General features: G+C 37.7%; 1 protein-coding gene across 5 annotated transcripts in view; it reads right to left on the reverse strand.

Moving 5' to 3' along the window:
* ATRNL1 (attractin like 1) overlaps nucleotides 1-20,517 on the reverse strand; it is an 814,147-nt gene that overhangs the window by 439,235 nt on the left and 354,395 nt on the right. The window contains exon 25 of one of the 5 annotated variants that reach the window (XR_011382205.1): nucleotides 870-908. The exons of the other annotated variants lie outside the window; for them this stretch is intronic. The gene's annotated coding sequence lies outside the window, so the exon portion shown is untranslated. The remainder of the gene's footprint in view (nucleotides 1-869; nucleotides 909-20,517) is intronic. 5 annotated transcript variants of the gene reach the window in all.

Consider the following 20,517-nt stretch of genomic DNA (forward strand, 5'->3'; position numbering starts at 1 on the left):
AGGTGAAGCCGCCTCCTGAGATGCCAGCATCCCATATGGGCACTGATTCCAGTCCCAGCTGCTCTACTTCCCATTGAGCTCTGCTAAAGTGTCTGCGAAAGAAACAGGATGGCCCAAGTGTTTGGGCCAACGCTCCAACATGGCAGACCTGGAAGAAGCTCCTGGCTCCTGTCTTTTGCCTGGCCCAGCCCTGGCTGTTGCAGCAAACTAGGGAGTGAAGCAGCAGATGGAAGGTCTCTCTCTCTCTCCATCTCTCTCTCTGTAATTGATTTTCATATAAATAAATAAATCTTTTTAAAAATTAAAAAATAAAAAAATTCATGCTAATCAACTCAGTAATATGATTGGTAGCATTCCAAAAGAATAATTTTCCTATTTAACTACCAGGTTATTGACATATTTTTCATGTAACACTTCTATGTGTTATACAGTCTCAATGAGAACTCTTTGATGATATTAGAATCCTAAATGAATTGGCAACCTAAAACAAAGTATTCTGTAGAGAAAAATGAATAAAACTATCTTAAAATTAGAATGATTTACATTAAATTGAAACAGCTTTCCAAAATATACAAATTGGCCAAATAATATAATAAAATGACAAAGGCACTCAATGGCTAAATTAAAGATAGATTCAATATGTACAAACAGCCACCTACCTAAAATTGCCTACTCTGGTAGGTATATTATATATTTGACACAAAAGTACATCATTATTATTTTATTTCCAGACTTTCATTAATAACTATAAAACTTATAGTGCTAAAAGAATGAAACTTTTATACCACATAAAACTAAAGAACAAGGAAATAAAAGAAAATTCTTAGTATAAAAATTTGGTATAGTATTACAAAAAAGTAAAATAGTACCTGACCCAAGTTGTTTTTTATTCAAACATCTTAAAAACACTGAAAAAAAAAGAGTGAAGGATTTTGTCAACAACAATGGCAGAAAAATGAGAAGGAAAATTTGCCTCTAATTTATCAGTTACTATCACAACCTTTACCCACCTGAGTTCTTTAAACCATAATAACTACTTTTTTGAGAGGTAATCTACACTAAAATGTTTTACAGAATAATTAAAATTTATTAATTAAAAAGATTTTTGAGAGAAGGAACAAAAGGTAGATAAGAAATTAACAATGTAATAATATAAAGTGATAAAACCTTTTATTGGAAAAATAAATTATTTTAATTAAGTTGTAATAGAATATTTCAGTCAAGATCATTACTGTATGATCAAACTAATTTAAAAAAATTTCCATTTATTTTTATATTTACTCTCATTCTAAAGATGAAGATACATACATTTATATCAGTATTATATATGTAACATCAAATATTCATTGGTATACATATATACTTATAATATATAGTACTCTAGTTTCCAAAAAAATTTGAAATAATTTTCTTTTACTATGAAGAACATTTAAAATATATTTCATTAGCCATGACTTTCCTAGAAAATTTCTGCATACCTAAAACAAAGTAAGAAAGTGACAGAAGTTCTAAAGTCTCTAATGAAAAGCTTTATAACTCAAACACATGTTCAATTACTACAAGAATTTAATAATTAGCATATATACTTTTGAATATAATAAAGCCTTTACTCACTATTACACAGTGGAAAGCTCACTATTAAAACTGACAAGCTGGGGGGCGGTGCTGTGGCATTGTGGGTAAAGCTGCTGCTTGCAGTGTAGGGATCCCATATGGGCACAGGTTCGAGACCCGGCTGCTCCACTTCCGATCCAGCTCTCTGCTATGACCTGGGAAAGCAGTGGAAGATGGCCCAAGTCCTTGGGCCCCTACACCCACATGCAAAAAAGCTCTTGGCTTCGGAATGGTGCAACTCCAGCTGTCGCGGCCAATTGGGGAGTGAACCAATAGGTGGAAGACCTCTCGCTGCCTCTCCTTCTCTGTGTAACTGTGACTTTCAAAATAAATATATTTATATAAATATAAAAAAAATAAAAATATAAAAAAACTGACAAGCCATTCTTTTGGACAACTCCACTCACTAGAAATTTTGCCTTAAGTTGCAGTATGAGTCTATCTCCTTATAGCATCTATTGACTGATTTAAAGTCCAGTATCTACAGATACACAGAAATAGTAATACTCTATCATAAATAAAAGTTCCAATCTATTCAACCTTCAAACTACAGATGCAGTTTAATTTTTCTGGATGCAATTTAGTTTGTCGATGTCCCTGTGAATATGTGGGAACTCATGCTGAACAGCTTCTATGTGCTTACAATGCAAAAGAATAAAGCAGGTTTTTGAGAAAAGATAATGGACTAGATTTGGGAACATTTTTGTAATGGCTATTACACATTCAGGGGAACAAGAAGGTAGCTCAGTATATAAGTCTACTCTTTCAAAAAAGGCTCTGGTTAAACTATAGTATGTAATTACAAATGTCATAGAACTTTCTATCTGAGAAATGTTCAGTATCCCTCCTAACTCCTGAATTACTAGGTCTTAAACAGTTGGGGCCTGGTTCTCCTTTTAATGCAATACTTTTCAGAGTAGCTAGTATCCCTGAGATTTCAAATTTATCTCTCAGAATTTCAAATTATCCCTAAGTTTATTAAGTGACACAATGGAAAATATATGGGGGATTGGAATTAAAGAATAATTAAAAATGAAGAAGACAATGAGTAGAATAAACCTATATGTGAATAAAACAAAACATAATTGAAGACCAGATTGAAAAGGAAAAAGAAGAAAAAAATATAACAGAAGAGCTAAGAAATATGGAGGATATAAACAGAAGTGTGGGGGCCAGTGCTGTAGCATAGTAGGTTAAGTCTCCGCTTGCAGCACCAGCATCGCATATGAGTGCCGGTTTGAGCCCGCTAATGGTGTGGGAGAGCAGTGAAAGATGGCCCAAGTGCTTAGGTTCTAGAAGAAGCTTAGGATCCTGGCTTAGGATCAGCCCTGCTCTGGCCGCTGTGGCCATTTGGGCAATGAACCAGCAGATGGCAGACTTCTCTGTCTCTCCCTCTGTAACTGCCTCTCAAATAAACAAGTAAATCTTAAAAAAAGAAATAGGAGTGTGATAAGAGACATAATAACAGAAAGTCAAATAAAAATATATTGGGGCCGGTGCCGCGGCTCAATAGGTTAATCCTCTACCTAGCGGCGCCAGCACACCGGGTTCTAGTCCTGGTCGGGGCACCGGATTCTGTCCCGGTCGCCCCTCTTCCAGGCCAGCTCTCTGCTGTGGCCAGGGAGTGCAGTGGAGGATGGCCCAAGTGCTTGGGCCTTGCACCCACATGGGAGACCAGGAGAAGCACCTGGCTCCTGCCATCGGATCAGCGCAGTGCGCTGGCCGCAGCGTGCCAGCCGCGGCGGCCATTGGAGGGTGAACCAACGGCAAAAGGAAGACCTTTCTCTCTCTCTCTCTCACTGTACACTCTGCCTGTAAATATTTATATATATATACATATATATATTGGAAGATGTATTTGAAGTCATACTGAAGACATTTTGTAGAAATTAAAAAAAAAAACAATGATGAATGATTGAAAAACCCACAGCTAGACACTTTGGAGTAATATTAAAGAATATCAACATATTTTTAGTTCTCAGGGAAAATAAAGTTTCAGAAAAAGTGTATCTCACAATAAGCAAAAGAATGTCATGTTAATTTCAATATTTAAATATGAATTGACATCTTATTAATAGAACACATTTCAGTCTATAATCTAGCTAGATATTACTTTATAATTTGTCCACATTTGAAGATTTCAGTTTCAGAATGATATACTACTATAGTTTTAATTACCAATATTTTAAAATTTATTGTATATGATTGACATAGATGACAACTTTATAAAGTAAAAATTTCTGCATTCACAAAATAATCATAGGGCCTGGCAATGTAGCACAGCAGGTTAAGTCATAACCTGTGACATCAACATCCCATATGGACACCTCCACTTCCAATCCAGTTTCCTGCTAATGTGCCTGGGAAAGCAATGGAAGATGGCCAAGTGCTTGGACCCCTGCACCCATACTGGAGACCTGGTTGAAGGTCCTGGCTCCCAGCTTTGGCTTGGCCCATACCTTACTTTCAGCCATTTGGGGAGTGAAGCAACAGATAGAAGATATCTTGCTCTATTTATCTCTCTCTCTCTGCACTGTGCCTTTCAAATAAATAAATACATCTTTAAGAATAAATAATTGTAGGTAAAGTTAACCATTCAGTATGCATTCTGTTTATATGTATTATCTTCTCAACCTGCAAAACTACTCCAAGGTAGGTGGAATTACTAGAGGGCCTCCTCGTGTATACAACCCGTATAATTCCTATCTCCTTAGTGTGGGTGGGATTTGTGGAAATGGTGGCAGTCATTCCCTTTATTAGGCTAGATTACCCATATGCAGCAAGTGTGAAAGAATAGTTACCCACATAATTTTATAGTGTATCAGATTCCACTTTAACAGACCAGAGAGAGATTTAAAGCAAAATAGATCCCACACTGGCCTTGAAGACACACAATGCCATAAAATGGAGACAGGATTGGTGGCCCTAGCTGACAGCAAGAAAGCAAGGGCCTCATTCCTACAACCTTAAAGAACCAAACTCTACCAACAGTCCGTGAGCTTGGAAGAAATCCTCCTGCCTCAGCAAAGTCTGCTGGCCCACCGACACCATAACTTCAGCCCCATGAAATCCTGAATAAAGAACCTATACAACCTGTGCCCAGATTCCTGACCCACAGAAACCATGAAATAATAAATGGGTGTTATGTGTTATTTTAAGCTGTTAAATCCATTTCATTACTCAGAGAACTAATGGTAGGCACTATTATCATTTCAAATTTTACAATGGAAAAAAAATTGAAGTACTGAAACTTCAAAAAAGTTCCTGGCAATCAGATAACTAGTAAACTTGTAGGCTGATTTAGGACCCATCTTCTTATTACCTACTCTTTACTGACACTGAGTCACCTGGAGATCAAGGTAAGAATATCCACAATAGGCTTGCATTGATGACAATATTACATATAATTTACCTTGGAACAGATTAAATATGCATTTTAAAAATGTTAAATAAAGCTTCATTCTCACATTAATGGAAATTACATTATTTCCCAACTAGATCTACAATATTTTCCAAAATAAGTAAATAATAATTACAGAAAGATATTTTTAAATAGTTTTGGAAAAAATTTTAATATATACTTATGTATTTATTTGAAAGAGAGACATAAACAGATCATTTATCTGCTGGTTCACTACCCTAATGCCCACAACAGCCAAGGCTGAGCCAGGCCAAAGCCAGGATCCATGAACTCAAGCTGGGTTTCTCAAGTGAGTGCCAGCGACAAGTGACTGAGACAGCAACTTTTGCCTCCCAGGATATGCATTAGCAGAAAGTTGGAATTGGAACTCAAGCACTCTGACATGAGAGGCAGGCCTCTTAAGCAAAGACTTAACCAATGTTCAAAACATCCACCCCTAGAAAACTGGTCTTTTATCAAGCCTGATCTAACAAGGAATTACTTTCTTTTTTTAATACTATTAATATTGGCGTAGTGAATCCAAGTCCCGTATCTCTTAGTACAGGAACAAACAAATTCCTTTCTAGGAGACCTCTTTTCCTTCTCACTATTCTGATGCAGCCAGGTGTCCTAAATTTGCCTGTTTTACTCATTCACCTCAGATTATGGATCATGATTCAGTAACTACATGCTTGTTGAAGAACCCATGAGACTTCATTCACTACAGTAGTCATTTCCAGTTAAGAATGTTAAACAACTCATATAACTGAAAACTGCTAGAACTAACAGTCTTCTGCATATTGCAAACATGGTGATTTATTCTGCCCTTTCATGTTGTTAAAAGTATCTTATTCTAATAATTTTTTATTCTGTGTGTTAGTTATACATGGTTGCTGTTCCTTACAAAGACTCAAGTAATAAAACAATTTACTATAAAATTTCATTTTGGGAGAAGAAAGAACCTGGGTTTTTGTTTTACAGAATCCCGTGTGATTATTTATAATATATTTAAAATTTTTATAAATATGAGGAATAAATCCTTGACTGCACTAACAAGCTGTCTATCTTATGTACTAAAACTTTTAATAGACTATGAGAAAGCAAATATTGGGGCAGGTCTTGTGGCATAATAAATTAAGCCATAGCCTTCAATGCCAACATCTCAAATGGGTGCCAGTTCAAGTTCCTGCTGCTCCACTTCCAATCCAGCTTCCCTGCTAACCTGCCTGGGAAAAGCAGCAGTAGATGGTCCAAGTACTTGGACCCCAACTACTGACATGGGAGACCCAGATGGAGTTCTGGGCTCCTGGCTTTGGCCTGGCTCAGCCCAGGTATTGAAGCCCTTTGGGGACCGAACCAATGGATGGAAAATCTCTCTCTTTCTGGCTCTCCCTCTCTCTCTCTGTGTAACTCTGCCTTTCAAATAAATAATCTTTAAAAAAATTTAAAAATAAAGTATATATTATCCATATATTTCTCCATCAAGAGAAAGGCATTACTCATCTCTTAACAACTATTCACTAAGTTACTTAAAGCACTAAGGATTTAGAAATTAAATATTTTCTACTGTAAACAAGTTTAAGAGCTAAAGATGGGATGAATAATCAAATCAATAATTAAATTGTGATAAACCACAGTGTAACAGTTACGAGAGTAACTTGAAGTAATTATATATACGAGTTTTTTTTTTTCTTTTAAGATTTATTTATTTGAAAGGCAGAGTTACAGAAAGGCAGAGGCAGAAAGACAGAGGTCTTCCATCCACTAGTTCACTCCTCAGTGGCCACAATGGCTAGAGCTGGGCTAATCTGAAGCCAGGAGCCAGAAGCCAGAAGCCAGGAGCTTCTTCCAGGTCTCCCATGCAAGTGCAGGAGCCCAAGGACTTGGGCCATCTTCTACTGCTTTCCCAGGCCTTAGCAGAGAGCTGGATCCAAATGGAGCAGCAGGGACTTGAACCTGCACCTATAAGGGATGCAGGCACTACAGGTGGCAGCTTCACTCGCTATGCCACAGCACTGGCCCCAAGAGGAGGTTATTATTATTCCAATAATGCAGGGAAATATGAGTCAACATAAATGTATATATGCAACTAGTACAACTCCAAAAAAAAGAGAGAGAAAATATAGCATAAAAGCAATGAAGAACACATTAAGTATAGTTGAAAATTTCCAGAATATTCTCAGTAATGGACAGCAAAAGCAGATATGAAACAATGAACAACACATTAACTGAATATCCAACTGAGATCTGAAGAATAACAAGCAAGAGCAGAATACACTTGTGTTTTCAAGTACATGAATTTTCAGTAAAATAAACTATACAGTAGGCTAAAAAGAGGCCTCAACAAATTTAAAGTATATAGTTTTTCTGTGACCACAGAGAAAAAAAATAGAAATTAACAGAAAGACAAAATGTGGAAATTTTACAAGTATTTGAGAATTGAAAAATGCCTTTCTAATGATGCATGTATCAAAAAAAGTCACTCTGGGAAGTGAACCAGCAGATGAAGTATATCTTCCCTCTCTAAGAACTCTGACTTTCAAGTAAATAAAATAAATTTTAGAATCATTTTTTCACTTATTGAACTTTGTGTTTATTGGAGCATTAGCCTTTGACTATAATGTAATTAAAAATGTTCTCAAAAGTTAAAAAAGTGGGGGGAGAAGGAAGGAAGAGAGGAAGGGAGGAAGAGAGGAAGGGAAGAAGGGGAGGGGAAGGAAGGGAGAGGGAGAGGGAGAGAGGGGAATATCATTATATCCTTTGAACTGTATCTATGAACTACATGGAATCTGTTCTCTTTGTATTAATATTACATTGACATGACAATTGATGAGAACTGTGTTGAAGTAATTATCTATTTTCTGTGAACCTGAGAATCTAATATATTAATAAATTCCTATAAAATTTTTAGAAGGGGGCTGGCATTGTGGTGCAGCAGGTAAAACCACCCATGCCATATGAGTGCTAATTTGTGTCCAGTTGCTCCAGTTCCAATCTAGCTCCATGCTCAAGCCTGAGAAAAGCAGCGGAAGATGGCCCAAGTGTTTGGGCCTCGGCTACCCTTGTGGGAGACTGGGAAAAAGCTCCTGGCTTTGGACTGGCCCAGTGTTTCTCCCTCTCTCTCTGTAATTGACTTTCAAAATGAATGAATCAATATTAAAAAAAAAAGAAAAAAAAAACACTAAAAAAGAGAAAAGGTTAGCATTGTGGTGTAGCCAGTTAAGTCACCACCTGTAATGTCAGTATCCTGTATGGGTACCATTTGAGTCCTAGTTGCTTCATTTCCAATCCAGCTGCCTGCTAATTTACCTTGGAAAGCAGCAGAAGATGGTCCAAGTGCTTGGATCCCTACATGAGAGACCCAGATGGAATTCTGGGCTCCTGGCTTCAGTCCAGCCCAGCTCTGGCTGTTGCAGTCATTTTGGGAATGAACCAGTGGATGGAAGATCTCTCTTTTTGCCTCTCCCTGTCTCTATAACTCTGATAAGTCAATCAATCTTTTTAAAAAATTAAAGAGCAAAATAAATATTTTAAGATATATAAAAATTGTACATATTTATTGGGATACCAAGTGATCTTTCAATACATATATACATTACATAGTGTCTGTACACAATATATGACATCCAATAAGGATAAATAAATCTCCTCAACATTTAAAATTTCTTCATGGTGAAAACATTCAAATTCCTATCTGTAGTTCATCAGCTCCTTTTTAAAGAAGAAATACAGAGTACAATACCATTATAGTCACTCTGCTGTGCAACAGAATCCCAGAACCTCTTACTCCTGTATCTATAAATTGCTGGCTGTTAATCAATCTTCCCTCATCATTCCAATACCATTCCTTCCTCAGTCTCTGGTAAGCACAATTACACTTCTTCCTTCCAGGAGACCATCTTTTTTTCATATCCCACATACAAGTTAGATCACGTAAAATTTGTCTTTCTGGCTTGTCTTATTTCATTAAATGTATACTAATATCATCCATGTTTTTCTGAATTACAAGATTTCATATTTTTATTATTTATATGATCCAATTTCCTTTTTCCATTTATCATTGGATAGACAGATTGTTTTGATTACTAGGCTACTGTAAATAATGTCCAGAAATAGGATTACACAAAAATCTTCAACAGCCCAATTTCCCTTTACTTATACCCAGTAGTGGGATTACAAAATCATAAGGTAGTCTTGTTTTTAGTTCTTTGAGGAACCTCCATACCTCCATAATGGATGTACTAATTTACATTCCCAGCAACAGAGTACAAAGAAGGGTTCTCTTTTCTCACATCTAAGGCAGTTTTTGCTATCTTTTGCCTTTTTGGTAATAGTGAATGTACTAGAAAGAGTTGATATCTCCTTCTGTTTTGTTTACATTTTTGTGAAGATTAGTGATGTTGAGTATTTTTAAATATACCTACAGGCTTTTTGTACGTCCTCCTCTGAGAAATGTCTGTTCAAATCTACTGCCCTTTTTTATCTGCAGTATTGGTGGTGTTTTGATATTGAGTTCCTTATATATTCTGGTTATGAACCCCTTGCAAATATTTTCTCATTCTGTAGTTGTCTCTGCACCCTGCTGATTGTTTCCTTAGTTGTGCAGAAGCTCTTTAGTTTGATGAAATTCCATTTTCTACTTTAGTGCTTTTTAATTTCAAAAAATATATATATATTTTAATTTGAGATGCAGACAGAAAGAGAAGAGTGAGAGACAAAGAGCTCATTTGCTGGTTCACTCCCCAAAAGCACACAAACCAGGGTCTAGGCTGGGCTGAAGCCAGGAACTGGGAACTCAATTTAGATCTCCCATGTGGGTGGCAGGGACTCAATCATTTGAGCATCACCAGTGCCTTGCAGGGTCTGCACTAGCATGAAATTTGAGTCAAGATGTACAGCTGGGTATCAAACCCAGGTATTCTCATATGGGAAAAATCAGCATCTTAACTAAACCAAGCCAAATGCTCACCTTAGTTTGCTTTTGTCTCCAGTGCTTTTAGGGTCTGATCCCAAAAATCCTTGCCTATTTGAACATCTGAATCATTTCCTCTGTTTTCTTCTGGTTGTTTCAGTTTCAGGTCTTCTTACATTTAGGGCTTTAATTCATTTTGGGTTGATTTTTTGTACATGGTGAGAGATAGTGGTCTACTTAGAATCTTCTGTATTTGGATATCCAGTTTTCCCAACACCATTTACTTCCAATGCACATTCTTAGCACTTGTGTCAAATCAGTTGACTACTAAGGTTTCTATGCTATTTCAATTAATGTAGCTTTGCAATATATTCTAAAGTCAGGTAATGTAATGCCTCCTACCTTTATATTTATACTCAATTTTTCTTTGACTACTCAAGGTCTTTTGGGATTCCAAGATTTTAGTATTTTTTCGAGTTCTGTGAAAAATATCATTGGTATTTTGATAGTCATTCCCTTGAATGTGTAAACCACTTAATGTTGTATGCCATCTTAATAATACTGGTTCTTCTAACCCATGAACATGGGATATCTTTCCATTACTTTGTGTCTCCTTGAATTTCTATCAATGATTTATAGTTTTCAATGTGGAGACTGTTCACCTCTTAGATTAAATTCCTAGGTAGTTTGTTTTTTTATAGCTACTGGAAATAGAATTGCTCTCTTTTTCAGATAATTTTCTGTTGGTGTAACAGTGCTACTGAGTTTTGCATTTTGATTTTAATCCTGCAACTTTGTTGAACTTATTACAGTCTAATGGCCTTGTGATGTAGTTTTTTGGTTTTCTATATACAAGATCATGTAATCTGCAGTGACAATTTGTCTTCCTCATTTCCAATTTGATAGTACTTTATTTCCTTCTCTTGCCTGACTGTTCTGGATAGGCCTCTCAGTATTATTTAAACAAAAATGGTGAAACTTGGCATCTTGTCTTATTCCAGATCTCAGAAAGACTTCAGCTTTTCATCATTTGATCTGACAGCTGTTAGCTTGTTATATATAGCCTTTACTATGTTGAGATACATACTTTATATCAAACTTGTTACAAGTTTTCATCACAAATTTTGTCAAAGGCCTTCCCTGTATCCAGTGAGATCATATGAATTTGTATAAACATTTTTAAAAGATTTATTTATGGAAGGCAGAGTTACAGAGGGGGAGGGGGAGAGAGAGGGGGAGGGGGAGAGAGAGGAGGAGGGGGAGGGAGAGGGAGAGGGAGAGGAACTATATCAAGGTCTCCTACATCAGTGCAAGGGCCCAAGGACTTGGGTCATCTTTCTCTGGTTTCTCAGGTATGTTAATGGGGAGCTGGATAGGAAGCAAATGAGGCAGGACTACAACGCACCCGTAAGAGTTGCCAGCAATGCAGGCCGCAGTTTATCCTGCTGTGCAGCACCATAGCCCCAGATCACATGACTTTTATCCTCCATCCTGCTGATTTGTTATATCATGTCTATTGATTTGTGCATGCTGAGCTATCCTTGCATTGCTGGGATGAATCCAACTTTCTTAGTGAATAATCTTTTTAATGTTCTGTTGGATTTAATTTTCTGGTATTTTGTTGAGGCTTTTTGCATCTTTGTTAATAACAGATATTGTCCTATAGCTTTCTTTTTTATTGTGTCTTTATCTAACTAATGTTGACCTAATAGGAGTTTGGAAGAATTACCTCCTTTTTCACTTTTTTGAAATAGTCTAAGACAGATTGGTGATAATTTTTTAAATGATGGGTATCCAGCAGTGAAGCCTTCTTCCTGCTTTGATGGCTGATTACTGTTTCAATTTGGGTTCCCATTATTGTTTCATTTAGGTATTCTATTTCTTCAAGATTCAGTCTTAGTAAAGTCTGCACTCTAGAAATTTGTACATTTTTTCACAGTGATCAAATTTGTTGCTACACAATTGCTCACTGTAATCTCCAAAAATCCCTTGAATTCCTGTGATATCTATGTCATATGTCCCTTTCCATCTCTGCTTTTATATATTTGAATCTTTTTACTTAGTCTATAAATTATTTTGTTTGTCTTTCATAGAACCACTCTTTATTTCATAGATTTTTATATTCTTTTCTAGTTTCTATGTCATTTATTTGTGCTCTGAATTTCCTTTAAGTCATGTATCAAGATTCTGGCTATAAGGAATAGAGCTGCCATGAACACTCTTCGGCAAACCTGTGGGCACCCAAGTGTGTATGTGTGTGTGTGTGTGTGTATCTTTTGAAAAGAACATGTCCCTAAGATAGTATAGTCATAATATATATTTTTATTCACCTTTCTTAGACACTGCTAAACATTTTTATTCATTTGGAATTTGAAAAGCAGTGAGTGTTTCAGAATTCCAGTCACTTATCATAAGCATCTGGAATTTTCAGCACTTCTAACTTAAGCCATTATGATGAGAATATACAGTGAAGTATCATTTTGGACTTAACTCAGTGCTCCTATTCAATGAGATGTTGACTATTTAAAGATACTCTTTCATGAAATGTTGAAAGCATTTTATCAGATCTTAATTTACGAGAATCATTTACATGCCCTATGTATGAGCTTTTTGTTAAACAAACACATAGCAAATATTACCTCCCATCTGTGGCTTGTTTTTCACTTCAACCAGTATCTTCTGATAAATATATTAAAATGTTAATGTAATTTAATTTATACAACTTTTTCTTTATGAGTAGCTATCTTTCTATTCTGTAAAACACAAATTGCCATTCTAAAGTCATGAGGATATTATCCTATATTTTCTCCTAGAATTTTTTTGTTTAGTATTTACATCTATAATTTATGTGAATTTTACTATTGTCCCTTTTATGATACATAAGGTGCTGTACTAATGTCATATGTCTTCACTTTCTATTCAAGTGGTCAGTAGTTCTATCCTTGCACCATTTATACAGTTTTTTTGTTTTTTTTTTTTTTTTTTTTTAGACAGGCAGAGTGGACAGTGGTGAGAGAGAGAGACAGAGAGAAAGGTCTTCCTTTACTGTTGGTTCACCCTCCAATGGCTGCTGCGGCCAGCGTACCACGCTGATCCATAGCCAGGAGCCAGGTGTTTCTCCTGGTCTCCCTTGCAGGTGCAGGGCCCAAGCACTTGGGCCATCCTCCACTGCACTCCCAGGCCATAGCAGAGAGCTGGACTGGAGGAGGAGCAACCAGACAGAATCCAGCGCCCCGACCGGGACTTGAACCTGGGGTGCTGGCACCGCAGGTGGAGGATTAGCCTATTGAGCAGTGGTGCCGGCCATTTATACAGTTTTAATATCCTTAATTGAGAATGTTTTCATTCTCTCCATTTCTAATGGATTCTTTAGATAAATGCAGAAGTCTCAATTTATGTTATTTTATTTAAGCAATTTTAAAACATTATACTATTTCCTTCTAGTCTCCAAGGTTTCTGATTTAAAATACACAGTAATTCCTCTACAGGTAATGTGTTGCTTTTCTTTGACTACTTCAACGTGTTGTGCTTTTTTTTTTGTTTTGTTTTCTGTTTGTTTGGTTTTGGTTTTTTTACTGCTTTTGCTTTAGCATTTAATAGTAATATGTGTCTGAGCATGGATATCTATGGGTTTATGTTATTTGAAACTCAATGTGTTTCTTGGCTATGTAGGTTTATGCCTACCTCCAAACATTATTTCTTAAAATAGTTTTCCATTTAACACCTCTCCCTCCGTCATTCTGAGACTCCAATGACCTGAATTTAAGCCTTTCATTCTTGATTCAGATTCATACACCTTTGTTTATTTTTTTCAATATGTGTTCTGTTGCTCAGAGGGGATAATTTCTATTGATGTGAAGGTTCTTCAATTAGCTCATAGAAAATTAATATAATAAAAATGCATGAACTTCAAAATATTTTTGCACCAAAATAAACTTACCTTTAAATTCCATTTTCCACAAGCTCTTTGAGTAACCCTTATATCTTTTTTTTTTTTTTTTTTGGACAGGCAGAGTGGACAGTGAGAGAGAGAGAGAGACAGAGAAAGGTCTTCCTTTTGCTGTTGGTTCACCCTCCAATGGCCGCCACGGCCAGCACGCTGCGGCCGGTGCATCACGCTGATCTGATGGCAGGAGCCAGGTGCTTCTCCTGGTTTCCCATGGGGTGCAGGGCCCAAGCACTTGGGCCATCCTCCACTGCACTCCCTGGCCACAGCAGAGAGCTGGCCTGGAAGAGGGGCAACCAGGACAGAATCCTGCTTCCTGGCTCCAGGTTTTAGAGATTAAGTTGTAGAAACTTTCATGGGGTCATATGTTGCCAAACAAAATGAATACATTATAAAATAGTCTTGATAAATTTAAAATTATTCAATTCATTCACGATATGTTCTATGATCACATTAGGCTTAAATTAGAAACACATGACAGAAAGATCACTAGAATTGCTCAAAAACATAGAAATGAAATATCCCACTATTTGAATAATCCATTCTAAATAACCTATTTATCAAACAGGAAATTAGAAAAAAATCAGAAATCATTTTGAACCAAATGAAACATAACCTATCAAAATGATATTCAAAGGAGTAATACAAGACAGTATTCAAAATTAAATAAATGGCGCTAAAGTTCCTGAATTAAAAAAGATTTCAAATCAATGACCTTACATCTTATAATAAGAAGTAGAAAAGAGTGCAAATTAACATTGAAGTAAGCAAAAGAAAATAAAGAAGATATTAATGAAATAAAGTTACTGAAAAAACAGAGAATATCATGTTTCTTTAAAAAAATCAATGAAACATAAACCTCTAGCCACACTGATGAAGAAAACAAAACAGAAGAGAAACAAATTATCAATACCAAGAATAAGAGATGATATTATTATGGATAATATATAGATATTTCAATTTTGCCAATAAAGTCTACATATTAGATTAAATGAGGATACACTGAAAGACACTGGTAGAACTCAATCAAGAAGAAGCAGGTAACCAGAAAATCTCTAAATCCATGTAAAATTTAAATTTTTAGTTAAAACTTTCCCAGAAAGAAAATCCTCACATCCAAATATATTCAGTATTGCATTCTACTACAAACAGAAAATAATATTTATAATAAAAATATTCAGAATATTAAAAAGAATACTTCCTCTTCATTTTAGAAGGAAGGCAGTACCATGATACAAAGATGAAAAAGATTACAAGAATAAAAAATACAGAATATTATTCCTCATAAACATTGGTACAAAAAGTCTTAATAGGGTTTTAATCATTCCTATCCAATAACACATAAATGAAAAAATACATCATTAAACTCCAAATATGAGTTAAACATTCAAATATTAATCAGTTTTATTATACCTTGTCGCTCCCCCTCTTCGTGGAGGAACGACACAGGACCCTGCGCTGTTCTTTTGTCTGCTCGGCCCTCCCCGGGTTTGCTGCTGGTTCTTCCCAGGTTGGCTACCGACCCTTCCACCTCCGTGGAAGGGCAGTTCCCCCTGTCACTTTCCCCACTTCCGTGGGGGAGCGGCACACCGCCGGTCGGCTCTCTCGGGGGCTGCTCAGATGTTCCTCAGGTGATCCCCTTAGATGTTCCTGGTGCATGTTGTCTCTCTCCTCCTTTATAGTCCTCTTCCACCAGTCCCAACTCTGCTACCCACACGCCGAGTATGCTGCTCTCCTCCAATCAGGAGTAGGTCCTGCTGTTTATTGGTTGAACTGGAGGCAGCTGTGTAGAAGCTGTTTCTCCCTTCTCAGCGCCATATTGTGGGAGAGCAGATGCATAGAATAAGTCTTAATTCCAGTAACTTAGTCTAATCCGAGTTGCTCCCCACAGATCCCCCTTTCTTTTTATTTTTGGCGTTGATACGCGCCTGTCTTCGGTGCCCCGCGGCACACACTCTGCTCTGCTTCCTAGAGTTGCCCACAGGTGCTTACAAGTCCTATCAATCAGGCAAACCGAATCCGGGTCCTCTCTTCGCCATGTTGTGAGGAGGTTTTTAGGCGCTGATGCGTGCCTTGTTCGGTGCCCCGCAGCGCATGCTCTGCTCTGCTAGAACTGCCTGCAGGTGCTTATCGCCTAATCAGGCAGACCGAATCCAAGCCTTCTCATTGCGGTATTGTGGGGAGACTTATTGATGTTAATTCGTGCCTGTCTTCGGTGACCTGCGGCGCATAAGCTGCTAGCCGCCCGCAGGTGCTCACCACCTCCCTAATCAGGCAGACCGAATCCAAGCTCTCTCATTGCCGTGCGTGTTGTGGGGAGGCCTTATTTTTCTCTATTTCTCTATCTCCGGGCATTCCTATTTCTCCTATTTTACTTCTATCTACCAGCATTCCTATTTCTCTCATTTTACTTCTAAACTTCTGTTTCTCTTATCCCTGTGGCTTCCCGGCGCCCGCCCCGAGGCTGCTTCTAGGCGGCTTCCCGGCTCTGAGCCGCTTCAGCCAGCGCTTCTCTCATCTGCGCGGCTTCCCGCACGCACTCCGCGGTCTCCGTGCCCCTTCGCGCCCACACCACGGCCTCACGCTAGCCCCACGTTCCCTATCTATTCACGCCCCGTGCTCTCTCTGCACGCGGCGGCTTCCGCGAGTCACACAGCGTAGCTTACGTTTCCGCCACCACCGGTATTCAATCTAAGTTCCCCGGGCTAACCTGGCGAATTCAACCTAGCTTACGCGTCTCCGCCTTATGGTTTGGCTTCTCGTCTTTTGCTCCCCGGGCTAATCTGACGGATTCCAACCAGGCTTACGCGTCTAGCTTCTCGCCTTTTGTTCCCCGGGCTGACTTGAAGAATCCCAAGCTGGCTTACGTTTCCGCCTCGGCCTGCCCCCGCAGCTTCAATTTCCCTAACATTTTTCTCTACCCGGTATGTTTCCCTAACTTTTCTTCCAACAATATTCCTCCCTCATTTCTCCTGGCTTCTCCTCACAGTCCGTATCCGAGTCTGTTTGTTCTAGCTTTCACTTTCGCTTTCAACCTTAGAGATTTCTCCCAGCTTCCCCCCGTAGTCCATATCCGAGTCTATGCCTAGGCTTTCAATAGCTTCTTCCGGCACCTTTTCGTCCGGCTTTTCCCTAGGCTCTTTGCTAGTCTCTCTCTCCGGTATTTTCCCACTTCTTCCCGTTTCTTCCCTCCTAAGTTTCCTATCCGAGTCACGGCACTATTATGTCGCTCCCCGTCTTCATGGAGGAACGACTCAGGACCCTGCGCTGTTCTTTCGTCTGCTCGGCCCTCCCCGGGTTTGCTGCTGGTTCTTCCCGGGTTGGCTACCGACCCTTCCACCTCCGTGGAAGGGCAGTTCCCCCTGTCACATTCCCCACTTCCGTGGGGGAGCGGCACACCGCCGGTCGGCTCTCTCGGGGGCTGCTCAGATGTTCCTCAGGTGTTCCCCTTAGATGTTCCTGGTGCATGTTGTCTCTCTCCTCCTTTATAGTCCTCTTCCACCAATCCCAACTCTGCTACCCACACGCCGAGCGTGCCGCTCTCCTCCAATCAGGAGCGGCTCTTGCAGCTTGTCAAGTTGGTGAGAGGCAGCTGGGTAGAAGCTGTACGCTCCTCTCCCAGCACCACATTGTGGGAGAGCAGATGCATAGAATAAGTCTTAATTCCAGTAACAGTATAGTCTAGTCCAAGTTGCTCCCCACAATACCTCATCACATTGTACCACACAAATACACAAACTTATGTCAATTTAAAAATACATTAAAAAGATAAATTTTAATAGAAAAATAATCAATTTAATTCAATTTTGTTAACAAACTTAGAAGTCAAAAGTTTTATGACCACATCACAAAACGCAAAAAAAGGTCACATTCATCATCATCATGAAAAAACACCTCTCAACAAAACTTGAATAAAACATTCTCAACCTATTAAATGTATTTATAAAAATCCTATAGCTAGCATGATACTTATATGTATATGAAAACACCACACTGTTCACCTTAAATGTATATAGTTCTTAAAATTTTTCTGTTATATCTCCAAAAAGCTGATAAAAATCTAAAATAAATCAACTGAAATACACCCTAACTCACTGGCATCAGAGAAGGGATGGCACAGCTAAACATTTTTGAAGGAAATTTAGGAGAATTATAACATTTTATTTCATCAGTAATAGTATCAAATTAGACTAAAGAAAATAAAATGAAAACAAAATTAGAACACAATATGATGTATGCAATAAACTATAGCTAGCTGTTTATATTCTAAAAATGTAAAATACTAACACTCTATAAAAAATAACTAGAAAGGATACAAACAATAAATTCACAGAAAGAATAATAATTCTTTTACAATTAAAAACCAGTTGGTAATCCTAGAAATAATAATGAAACTTCAAATACTATTTATAAAATAAAATATTGATACATTGACTTCATTGAAATACCGAACTTATGGGGCTAGCGCTGTGGCACAGCAGGTTAACGCCCTGGCCTGAGGCACTGCCATCCCATGTGGGCACAGGTTTGAGACCAGCTACTCCACTTCCAGTCTGGCTCTCCGCTATGGCCTGAGAAAGCAGTGGAAGATGGCCCAAGTCCTTGGGCCTCTCCGCCACATGTGAGATCCAGAAGAAGCTCCTGGCTCCTGGCTTTGGATCAGCACAGCTCCGGCTTTTGCAGCCAGTTGGGGAGTGAACCATCAGATGGAAGATCTCTCTCTCTTTCTCTCCTCTCTATGTGTAACCCTGACTTTCATATAAATAAATAAATCTTAAAAAAATATTGAACTTATTTTATACTCATACATGAGTGAAAAAGCACACCACATATCACAAGATATTTACAACACATATCTGACAAAAGATTGATAGCTACAATATAAGTAGAATTTAATAAGAAAAAGGCAATCCTCTAAGAATCAAAAGTCTTGAACAATAATTCATTAAAATTGATCCAAATTGTGGCCATCTGGGAATGAACCAGCAGGTTGAAAATCTCTTTCAACTAAATAATTTTTTTTCAAAAAATTGATTAAAATAGCCAAAGAGTAATAATTCATCACAGCAATGAAAATTAAAACTTCAGAATATATTATACCATACCTCTAACAAATGAGTAAAATGAACAACATAGATAATACTAAATGTTGAGTGAAAATGTTTGAAACAAATATAATTGTCAACAATTGGGTTATTTTAAATTGGAAAAGCCACTGTTGCAAAATTCGGCAATTTCTACTTGTTGCTGTGGATTCGTTCTGAGAGGAGAAGCACGGTGGGGGCAAGAGGTGCTAAGTCACAACACAGACACCAGAAGTTGGGTGAAAGTGGGCTGGAAATGAGCAGCTCACAGACTCGTTTATTTCAGTTGGTGCAACAGCTTATATAGCTAAGGCAGCCAATCTGGCCAAGGGGTGGTTTATGCCATAACCAATCACTGTCTGTTGCTAGGCAGGCAGGCTCCTTTGCCAGGTGGGTTCCAAAGCCACTTCCTGAGTAACTGATGCTAGCTCACCAGAGCCATCTTGGCACAGCCTTCTCATTTCACCACATCTACTCGATTTAAATATATGCTTACTCCACAGTTATACTCCTCATTTGTCAAAGAGAAATGGGTGCATTTTTCCACTAAAATATATGTACAGTGTAAGAATTTTTATATCAACTTTATCCAATACAAGGCAAAAACTGAAAACAATGCAAATATTCAAAATTGATCACAAAACTACATGCATATGTTATAGTTTATTGTATAGAATTTTTAAGTATAGAAATTCCATTACACAAATAAAATAAGTGAAATGTGATCAATATTTCTGGGTGATTCTTATAAAATAAAATTATACCACACAGTATTAAAATTTTTACATTGTATGGAAATATTTCTAATATTTTTAAAAGATTTATTTATTTATTTGAAAGGCAGAGTTACAGAAAGGCTGAGACAAAGAGAAAGAGAGAGAGAGGTCTTCCATTCACTGATTCACTCCCCAAATGGCAACAACGGCCGGAACTGGGCCAATTCAAAGCAAAAAGCCAGGAGCTTTTTCTGGGTCTCCCATACAGGTGCAGGGGTCCAAGGATTTGAACCATTTTCCATTGCTTTCCCAGCCTATAGCAGAGAGCTGAATTGGAAGAAGAGTAGCCAGGACTCAAACTGGTGCCCATATGGGATGCAGGCATTGTAGGTGGTTTTAACCACTAAGCCACAGTGCTATTTCTTATCGTATTAGCATCTAAATTAATTTTTATACAATGGAAAAACAGTTTTCTCAAATTAATTTCCAAACTAAGTTTACTCTGAGTAATTTGTACTAATTTTTCTTGATCAATTGAGTAATTATATTAAATTAGGTGTCAAATAAACCTTACAAACAAGACAAAATATTTTCCCAGTAAACATAGATGATTTTAAAAATTACTTACTCCTTCCACCAGTGATTATATAGAAATTAAAGTAAGCACAATTTGCAAATATTTCTAGTCACACAGCATATGCTATCATTTATTAATATAAAAAGGGAATGAATGATACAAATCTTTAAAAGATTATAAAACATAGCATACTAGAACAGGAGTTGGCATATATAAGCTATGCATACTCTAATGTGAATTCAATATAATCAATCACTTATAAGGGAAT

The sequence above is a fragment of the Oryctolagus cuniculus genome, chromosome 15 (genome assembly GCF_964237555.1).
Source record: "Oryctolagus cuniculus chromosome 15, mOryCun1.1, whole genome shotgun sequence".
Classification (NCBI taxonomy): domain Eukaryota; kingdom Metazoa; phylum Chordata; class Mammalia; order Lagomorpha; family Leporidae; genus Oryctolagus; species Oryctolagus cuniculus.